This window comes from Chlorocebus sabaeus, chromosome X, assembly GCF_047675955.1.
Source record: "Chlorocebus sabaeus isolate Y175 chromosome X, mChlSab1.0.hap1, whole genome shotgun sequence".
Classification (NCBI taxonomy): domain Eukaryota; kingdom Metazoa; phylum Chordata; class Mammalia; order Primates; family Cercopithecidae; genus Chlorocebus; species Chlorocebus sabaeus.
Window position 1 is genome coordinate 149860767 of NC_132933.1, and position 11126 is coordinate 149871892.

Genomic DNA, 11126 nt, shown 5'->3' on the forward strand with positions numbered 1-11126 from the left:
GGTGAGCCGAGATGGCGCCATTGCACTCCAGCCTGGGCAACAAGAGCAAAATTCTATCTCAAAAAAAAAAAGATTAGGCCAGCTTTTCATGCCCTATGCAAATGACACACCTAGTCCTAACCAGTTTTACGTGCCCTATGCAAATGGTACACCTGGTTCAACCAATGTTTTGCGTCCTATGTAAATCATAGCCACCTCCTCAAGCTCATCTATAAAACCTGCTGCGTTTCAGCACCAAAGCAGCAACCCAGTTCTCCAGGACCCCGCTCTGCTGCAGAGCGCTCTTCTCTTTCTCTTGCCTATTAAATTTCTGCTCTCAACTCATTCTGTGTGTCCACGTCCTCGTTTTCTGTGGCCATGAGACAATGAATCTCGGGTATTTACCCCAGACAATGATGCCACTTCAGTACCATGTGTGACCACGTGGCCACCCAAAAATCAAAGGTTTCTCATTTCCCACCTTTTTATTTTTCTTTCTCCAATGAGTTTCGTCTGTGTAATTTTCCATTTATTTTAAAGTGACCTTTAAATAGCCTGTAAACATTACATATTCTTTGGCAAAAACCACATCTTTGTGTTTTTATAAACCTCACCAAAAATACATCTTACTCTCCTACTATCCCAACTCCCAGTAACCCTAATTTCCAGTGCAAAACCTGGGATTACCTAATTTAATCTAACATTGATACAGGACCGCTGGGCTCCCGGCTAAACTACAGCCTCAAGTCTGGAAGCTCAGCCCTATGTGAAAGCAGCTGGCCTCGTTTTTCTGCCCAAATGATGGCCTTTCTGGCCTGCCCTGCCCCTATCCGGTGCCCATAAAGACCAGACCAGCTGGCAGGGAAAAAAAAGAAAGAAAAAGAAAAAAACAACACAAGCAGCTGACTGGCAGGGATACAAGCTGCTGAGTGGTGAGCAGAGAAGTAACTGAGCATTGGAGACTACAGATAAACACGACTAGCTTCAGACGGCATGCTTTTGGAGGGCAGCCCAGCCAGAGAAGGCTAGGCTTCAGAGAAACATCACCTTCTTCACACACCACCCCCTTTCCAGCTCCTCTTCCACCGAGAGCCACTTCCACTGCTCAGTAAAGTCCTCCACATTCATCATCTTTCAAACAGTTTGTGTGACCTGATGATTCTTGGATACCAAACAAGAACTCGGTGTCAAAAAGGACAGGTGCTGAGGGCTGTCACCTTGACCCTTCACTGAGCTGTTAACACAAAACTGTCCGTAAACTGCAGGCTGAGTAACATGAGTCACTCCAGTTCCTGCCCACGAAGGGGGTCAAGGTCAAGGGAACAGTCCCGTCTAACAGGACTCTAAGATTTTAAACCACTGGACAGGATTTTGAAATTAAATTTATCAAATTAGTATTACTAAAGATTACTAAAGGAATGTGAATTAAAAGCATCTGAGCTAGCTTCTGGTTGTCTGATAAGCGCTTACTTTTCTTTAAGCCGTGTGATTAGAGCTCTTTCATGTAATTTGGTACTGAAATATTACTTCCTCACCACATATAGAAACTTACAGACAATGCCAGGTATGGTGCCACACGCCTGTAATCCTAGCACTTTAGGAGGCCAAGGCGGGTGGATCGCTTGAGCTCAGGACTGAGACCAGCCTGCCAACATGGCAAAATCCCATCTCTACAAAAAAAAAAAAAAAAGAAAGAAAGAAAAAATTAGCTGGACGAGATAGTATGCACCTGTGGTTCCAGCTACTTGGGGGACTGAGGTGAGGCAGGAGGATCACTTGAGCCCAGTGCTCAAGGCAACAGTGAACCAAGATCACACCACTGCATTCCAGCCTGGGTGACAGAGTGAGACCTTGTCTCAAAAATAAACAAATCAAACAAACAATAAATAAACATATAGACAGACACACAGATAAAGGCACATCCTATACAATTTTTCATTTGCCTGTTTTCAAAAATTCTCTCTCTTCCTTTAGACTATTAATTTTTAAAAAATTACAGGAGCCAGCAAAAGTTGAAGGAGAGAATTACCATCCCAGGCCTTTTCCTTTTCAAAAGAGGGAACGCTCTGAGGCGAGCAGGATGCAGCAGAAGTTGAACCCCTAAGATGTCAGTCTGAAGAATTTCAAGAAGAGATGATGGAATTCAAAAATTAAAAACTTCTTGCAGTTTCACTAAGAGTACATCAGTATTTTAAGAAAATCTTGTTCTAACCAATTATCTCCTTTTGCATTACTGTATTTTTATTATTAAAGTCCAATACCTAGAATGATTATAATTTCCTTTTAATTATAGCAAACTTAATTACATACAAATTTTTTTGAATTCCTTTTTTACAGACTGTATTATCACATGCACAGACCATATACAACCTGCTCGAACTTTCTGTTCTGTCCTAAACATCTCTCTTAAACAACCAGTTATTTTATGTGAAAAGAAAAATTAAACATACAAGATTCTTTCTCATACAAAATTATTTTTCTTTTAACATTTCTTACCAAAAATACCTCCTTGTAACTTTTTTTTTTTTTTTTTTTTTTTTGAGCAGAGTAGTCTCGCTCTGCCACCCAACCTGGAGTACAGTGGCACAATCTCGGCTCGCTGCAACCTCTGCCTCCCGGGTTCAAGCAATTCTTCTGCCTCAGCCTCCTGAGTAGCTGGGATTACAGGCACATGCCACCATGCCTGACTAATTTTTGTATTTTTAGTAAAGATGGGGTGTCACTGTGTTGGTCAGGCTGGTCTCAAACTCCTGACCTCATCATCCACCTGCCTCAGCCTCCCAAAGTGCTGGGATTACAGATGTGACCCACTGCACCCGGCCTACTTGCTTTACATCTCTTATTTCTTGGTTCCTTTTACTGTATTTCATAAATAACCCTTAAATAAACCTGGAATCTGGCCGGGTGCAGTGGCTCACACCTGTTATCCCAGCACTTTGGGAGGCTTAGGTGAGTGGATCACCTGAGATTAGGAGTTCGAAACCAGCCTGGTCAACATGGCGAGACTCCTATCTCTACTAAAAATACAAAAATTAGCCAGGCGTGGTGGTGGACACCTGTAATCCCAGCTACTAGGGAGGCTGAGGCAGGAGAATTGCTTGAACCTGGGAGGCGGAGGATGCAGTGAGCTGAGATTGCACCACTGCACTCCAGCCTGGGAGACTGAGCGAGGCTCCATCTCAAAAAATATAAATAAATAAACATGGAATTAGGTGAAAATAACTTAGATTTTAATAAGAACATATTTTTTAGAAAAGTTTTTCTATAATTTTTTAACATTGAAAATGACCCAGATATCTAATGAATATCTATTATTTAACTTTAGATTCTAAATTATGTTTATTTACAAGCATTTGTTTCATTACATTTACCTAATTAATTTTGTAAAATCTTTTACCTAGATCATCTGTGAAAACTGTGATAGTCATCGTTTAAAGTTATTTCCCTGTTAACCATTTTTATAATCTATGAATTTTGTGTTTACCTAAGCAAAAATTTTAAAGTTAGATATATAGATATTTTACTGATAACTTAGGATTTAGCTATTTTTATTACACTAATCACATTAAACATCTTATTTATCAAAAAGTACACAAACAGAGATTATTCTGTTTCATGCTGGGTTGCTGGGTTTATAGTTTTATAAGCCATATGCCAAATTTTGACACCTTATAATATCTGTCGAAGGTAAATATGAAACTGCTTGATCAGTAAATGGAAACAAACATGTATGCTGACAATTTTTTAAATATTTCTAATACTATTGTACCAATAATTTTAAAGCCAGCTTATTTATTAAAGATTTATGTAAGTCACGTGAACTTGAAAAGCGTTTTGGCTCAGTATTTAATTTATGAATACTCTTTAACTTGAAGCCAGTTTGACACTTCATGGCTAAAGCACATAAAAAAATATGTATGTACACATATTTGCACGTATATAAAGAAATCAAACATGCATACACACTCATACAAAGATCCTATAGCTTTTGCTTCAGAACTCTAGCCAAGAGATATCAACACAAACTCACCAGTTTACACAAACAAAAAGGTTGGATCCCAACAGTGACTTCTATCTCAACAGCAATGGAAAAGTAACAGAAAGGCCAGGAGTGGTGGTTCACGCCTGTAATCCCACCACTTTGGGAGGCCGAGGCAGGCGGATCACTTGAGGTCAGGAGTTCGAGACCAGCCTGGTCAACATGGTGAGAGCCTGTCTCCACTAAAAATACAAAAATTAGGTAGACGTGGTGGTGCACATCTGTAATCCCAGTTACTTAGGAGGCTGAGGCAGGAGAATTGCTTGAACCTGGAAGAGAGAGGCTGCAGTAGATCGCGCCATTGCACTCTAGCCTGGGTGACAGAGCAAGACTGTCTCAAAAAAAAAAGAAAGAGAAAGAAAGAAAAGAAAAAACAGTAAACAGAAGATTTAAAGTAGGCAGAAAAGAAAATAGCAAAATAGAGGACTTAGGAACTGAATGGTTGCAGGTTGAACTTTGGGCTGGAATTTTCTCTGATGTAATGTGTGCAGCGGTTTAAAGTGTGAACAAGCACAGACATAATATGTAACAGGGAAGCTTTTTGTTTCACCTGGCATGCCCTCAAGCTTTTCCCACTTACACAAATACTTGCAAGTAGAGGAACCATAAAACCAAAAGGGGTGCCCAAATGGGGGTCGTTCTCTCTGCCTTTCCTCATTCTTAGGTGCTATGTCTCCCACTTTTTTGAAAAACGAGGAACTCATCTGTGGCCTAGGTTTTAGTGGGGTGGATTGAAGTGTGCTGGCTGTGGGAGGGAGTACACCGTGTGTCACCACTGAGTCATTCTACCCTTTTACCTGTCTCCGTTTCTCTCTCCAGAGGTCTAGACCTCCGAGAGGGCTCAACATGGCAAGTGATGAGCTCCTACACCTGTCTCCTGGATGAGCCTCTTAGAATTAATTTTGTTGTGCGGTTCCCTGTAGGGTCACTGCACATCATGGCGGGAGCCAATTCCCCAGACACTCCCACTCAACCCCTACCACCCAGGGGTGTTTTTTGGTTAGGAGAAGCAAAACCCCCTTTCTTTTACAAGCTGAGGAGCTCAGCCTCTCATTTATCTATGAAAGTGGCGGTTCAGTTCCTCACGCAAATGCACACACAGGCCAATCGAGATTAATTTGAGGGGAAAAAGGCAGTGGAGAAGACCCTTTATAATGCACCACCAAACCTAAATTAGGATCCTATACGACAACTTCCTAGGAGAAAAAAAAGAGGAAGAAGAAAGAAAAACAGCTCAGAATGAATCAAGGACCATCAACCAAATGGAAGGTCCAGAGCTCTGGAGGACTCACCGGTTCCACTGGAGGAGAAACCTAAAGCCAGCGAGGGCTTCCAATGGCCCCGCTGGTACCTTAGCTCTGGGTTCAGGCAACTGCATCAAGGATTCTGAGTCTTTTCTGAGGCCCCACATGTAGGGCACCAATTATTGTCCACGAAAAGAGTCAAACTCTGTAAAATATTTGAAGAGTTATTCATTTAACCAACGGCTCACAACACAGCCCCAAGGAGGCCCTGAGAACAAGTGCCCAAGGTGGTTGGGTGACAGCTTGGATTTATACAATTTATGGGGACAGGAGACATCAATCAAGACATGTCAGATGTACATTGGCTTAGTCCAGAAAGGTGGGATTCCATTGAAAGTGGGGGGCTTCCAGGTCATAGGTGGATTCCAAGGATTTCTGATGAAAGACCTATAATCAATAGAAAGGTAATGCCTGGGTGAGGATAAGGCGTTGTGGAGACCAAAGTTTTTATTATGCACATGTAGCCCACAGGCAGCAGGCTTCAGAGAAACTAGATAGTAAATGTTTCTTATTAGACTTAAAATGGTGCCAAACTCTTGCTTAACCTTTCCTGGATCAGAAAAAAACAATAATTTTACAGTGGAGATCTCCAACAGACACCACTTAATCCAGGTGATCAAATTTAGCATCACCGGGACAGGACATAAAAACATCATGCACTCCGTAACATGACACACTGAAAACTTACATCAATTCTGATGAATTTTTTTTTTTTTTTTTTTTTTGCCAAAAATGCATAACCTCAGTCTAATCATGAGAAAACACTGGACAAAACCAAACTGAAGTCAGGGCGCAGTGGCTCATGCCTGTAATCTCAGCACTTTGGGAGGCTGAGGTGGGTGGATCACCTGACGTCAGGAGTTTGAGACCAGTCTGGCCAACAAGGTTAAACCCTTTCTCTCATAAAAATACAAAAATTAGCCAGGTGCAGTAGGGGGTACCTCTACTACCAGCTATTGCAGAGGCTGAGGCACGGGAATTGCTTGAACCTGGGAGGCAGAGGTTGCAGTGAGCCAAGATCAGGCCACTGCACTCCAGCCTGGGGGATAGAGGGAGACTCTGTCTCAAAACAAACAAACAAAAACTGAAGAACAATCTATAAAACAATTGACCATTACTTAGATTGGATAGTGGAACAGAATATCAAATGCATCCATTTATTTTCAACATTTTGTTTGTTTGTTTTTAATTAAGCTGCCTCCTGCACTACTGTATGTCTGGATTTTATGTTTATTTTCCCATTCAGAAAGTCTATCTTTTTAAAAAGGAATTTTAATCCATCCATGTTTATTATGACCACTGTTATATTTGGATTGAGTCCTGTAGTTTTGTTTCATATTATTTTCCCTTTTTTACATATATCAGACTTTCTACTTCAGTGTAATTCTTTCCCACCCACCTCTGATTGCATGAATCAGGTTTTCTTCAATTCACACATTTCCCATTAAGGCTCTGAAACTTGTACAAATCTTTTCTAGTTTTCTGGTGGTAACCACCTTTAAACTGTCAGCACATATATTTAAGCTTATATTTTCTATCAAATATAAAGATAGTCATTACTTATGTCTTCTTCCCAGATGAAACAAAAACATAAACATATGCTCATTCTCTCTTTCTGCTCTGCTCTTTCAATTACCTCCCATGTGAAATGTTAATTCCAGATTATTTTCACAACTATGCACTAACACATTCAGACTTTGTTTTATACATTTATGTATTCAGCACTGCTTCTTGTGTGCTCTCTTCTATATTAGTAGTAGTAGTAGTAGTAGTAGTAGTAGTAGTAGTAGTAGTAGTATTTTGAGACAGGGTCTTGCTCTGTCACCCAGGCTGGAGTGCAGTAGTGTAATCACAGCTCACTGCAGCTTCAGTCTCCTGGGCTCAAGTGATCCTCCCACCTCAGCCTCCTGAGTAGCTGGGACTTCAGGCATGCGCCACTGCACTCAGCAATTTTAAACAAATTTTTAGTAGAGATGAGATTGCACTATGTTGTCCAGGCTGGTCTTGAACTCCTGAACCCAAGAGATCCTCCCACCTCAGCCTCCCAAAATGCTGTGGTTACAGGCGTGAGCCACTGTGTTTGGCTACTCTCGCCTTTCTTGGATTACATTCCATTTTGCTGGAGTCAATCAACCAACTTTTTCCTCAAAGGTCTTTGAGGGATAACATTTTTGAGCATTTGCAAATTTGAAACACTCTGTAAAGACGAAAAATGGCACATTCATTTCTTCAGTCTCTTCATACCTGAGGTGATATGGTTTGGCTGTGTCCCCACCCAAAGCTCATCTTCAGTTGTAGCTCCCATAATTGCCACGTGTTGCAGGAGGAACCCAGTGAAAGAAAATTGAATCGTGGGAGTGGTTTCCCCCATACTGTCCTCATGGTAGTGAGTAAGCCTCATGAGATCTGATGGTTTTATAAGAGGTTTCCCCTTTCACTTGGCTCTTTTTTCTCTCTTGCCTGCCACCATGTGAGACGTGCCTTTTGCCTTCCACCATGACTGTGAGGCCTCCTCAGTGATGTGGAACTGTGAGTCCATTAAACCTCTTTCCTTTATAAATTACCCAGTCTTAGGTATGTCTATATCAGCAGCATGAGACTAGTACCTGAGGAATATGTTCTTTCTGGCAAACATGCAGGGCAGCAAACACAAAGGCACTCTGGGGCTGTTTCTTATATCTCCCTCCTACCACCTTAACAATTCTCCAAAATATTGCCACGAGTTTTGGAAAATATAATAATGAAAGAAGGGTTTGCTCCCATCACCGTGTTGCGAGCTCTCTGGAAAAACCACAAATCCCAGAAAATCCCTTCTCAGACACCTTCCAGAACTCATGTCTTTAAGGTTCATAGTAGGAGGCTTCCCGTGAGGGAACGTCCCTGATGAAGACTCTGTCTGTCCTTCATTCTCTCTCAATTCCTCCAGTCCTCTGAATATGTGGCTTTTCATGTCCCAGCATGGGATGATGGACAGATCAGGGCAGATGGTTTGAGTAAGACTCCTACTTCACCTACCTCATGTTTCTTATGCATTCATTTAACACCTTTTATTTTGTCAGCATTTTTATTTTTAATTGACAAATAATATGTATATATATGTATATGTGTGTGTGTGTGTGTGTGTATATATGGTGTACCATGGAATGCTTTGATATATGTTCACAATGTGGAATGATTACATCAGGCAAGTTAATAAATTTATCCCCTCCCAGGAGCAATAAGTTTAATGATCTACTGCACAGAATGGTGACCATATAAGTAATAATGCATGATATATTTTAATGACCACTTCTTCCTAATCTAAGTTATGGGTTAAGAAAATTCAACCTCAGTATTTCTTGTAATAAAATAAAATTACTATCATCTTAAAGTGCTGTTCCAGCCTCTTGTAAGTGTTGTAGCATGTTTATCTATTTAATCTTTGCAACAACTCTATGCAGAGTTTGCTATTGTAGTCATTTTAAAGTTGAGACATTGCACTACAGAGAAGTTAAGTGACACTTATTTTTCCCTAGCCAATAAATAGAAAGAACTTGAAAAGCAGACATTCAGTTTTAGAGTCTGCATGTTTTGCCACCATTTTTTGTTTCTCTAAAAATGCTGAATTGTGGAGGACAGATTGGCTACTTTGACTCAAATCCCCTGGATTAACATAAAACAACCCGAGTCTTTTCCTCATGGCCATTTCCTTCCAATGGCTCAAGAAAACATCAATGACAAGTCTCTAGCATGAACACCTGTGGCATGCTTGAACGCACTGACCGAGTAGTTGAGAAATATTTGTCTAGCGCCTCCTAGTGGCACATTAGTGAAGTGGAGGCATAATTAATTGGTTTATTCAGGTCAAAGTCTGCAATGTGGCTACAATGTAAAAAGGAATAAGAAATAGCAGAATCGGGGCGGGTGCGGTGGCTCACGACTGTTATCCCAGCACTTTGGGAGGCCGAGGCGGGTGGATCACCTGAGGTCAGGAGTTCGAGACCAGCCTGGCCAACATAGCGAAACCCCATCTCTACTAAAAATACAAAAAATTAGGGGGGTGTGGTGGTGGGCACCAGTAATCCCAGCTACACGGGAGGCTGAGGCAGGAGAATCGCTTGAACCTGGGAGGCAGAGGTTGCAGTGAGCCGAGATCGCACCACTACAGAATTGAATAAAGAGAAAATGATGGATTTTCGGGTGATGTAGGGACCTGCTAGCTGCTCCCTCTTTCTCTCTCTCTACACACACACACACACACACAATTTGAGAACAGCATTAAAGACAAGTAATACAGGGGAGCTCTGAGTGAAATAAGTAATCTTCAAACTTAAAAAATTGCAGAAGATGTTGTTATTGCATTTGTTTGTTAGGTTGTTTTTTGGGGTTTTGCTTTGTTTTTGAGAAAAGATCTCCCACTGCACTCCAGCCTGGGCAACAGAGCGAGATTCCATCTCAAAAAATAAAAATAAAAATAAAAAATTAATTATGGTAAAATAACACATAACAAAATGTACCATTTTAAATCATGTTTAAGTGCACAGGTTAGTGATATTAAGAACATTCATTGTTGCTGGCGCAGTGGCTCATGCCTGTAATCCCAGCACTTTGGGAGGCTGATGCAGGTGGATGGCTTGAGGTCAGGCGTTTGAGACCAGCCTCATCAACATGGTGAAATCCTGTCTCTACTAAAAATACAAAAATTAGCTGGGTGTCGTGGTGTGTGCCTATAATTCCAGCTACTCAGGAGGCTGAGACAGGAGAATTACTTGAACCCAGGAGGCAGAGATTGCCGTGAGCTGAGATCACACCACTGCACTCCAGCCTGGATGACAGCGTGAGACTCTATCTCAAAATATAAAGTATAATAAAATAAAATAAAGAACATTCATTGTTGGCCACATGTGGTGGCTCACACCTATAATCCCAGCACTTTGGGAGGCCAAGGCAGGAAGATTGCTTGAGCCCAGGAATGGTGAGAAGAAGAAACAGAAGCAGACAGAGGACCAGTTAAAACATGGAAGCCGCTTTCCATAAGACATGCCCACCAGCATACCATATCAGTTTACCATTGCCATGGCAATACATGGGAGTTACTGCCCCCTTCTATGGCAATGACTTGAGCACTCAGAAGTTGCCACCCTTTTCCTAGAAATTTCTGCATAAACTGCCCATTAATCTGCATGTGATTAAAAGTGGGTATAAATATGACTGCAGCAGTGCCCTGAGCTCCTGCTCTCTGCAGGAGCAGTCACAGAACTGTGATGCTACCTTCTCCATAAAGCTGTTTCTTCCACCACTGGCTTACTCTTGAATTCTTTCCTGAGGGAAGCCAAGAACCCTCCCAGGCTAAGCCCCAGTTTGAGGCTCACCTGCTCTGCATCCATCTGTGATCTTTTCTTTGTCTTTCATAGTCTGCAGTCACAGATGCTTCAAATTTTGGATTTATGTTTGTTTATCCTGCTTAGAACTACTTCCTATGTGTATTGCCAAATGCCTTCCTTCAATTAAATAATTGTTTGTCATGTTTCTTTATTTTTTCTTAAATGTTGACTCTTCACCATTTTTCTTATTTTGTGTTTAAGGAATCATAATTAACTGCAATTGATGATGCTTACAACAACAACATTTGTAATAATAATATTTATTGACTGCTTATTCTATACAAGGCGATTTCACATTAACTAATGCATATAATCCTCATAGCTACTCTGTGAAGTAGACACTGGTTTTCTCATTTTACACATGAAGAAACCAAATCACAGAGATGATATAGCTACCAGGAAGCAAAGTCAAGAACTTCAGCCCAGTATTTTTTCTCATAA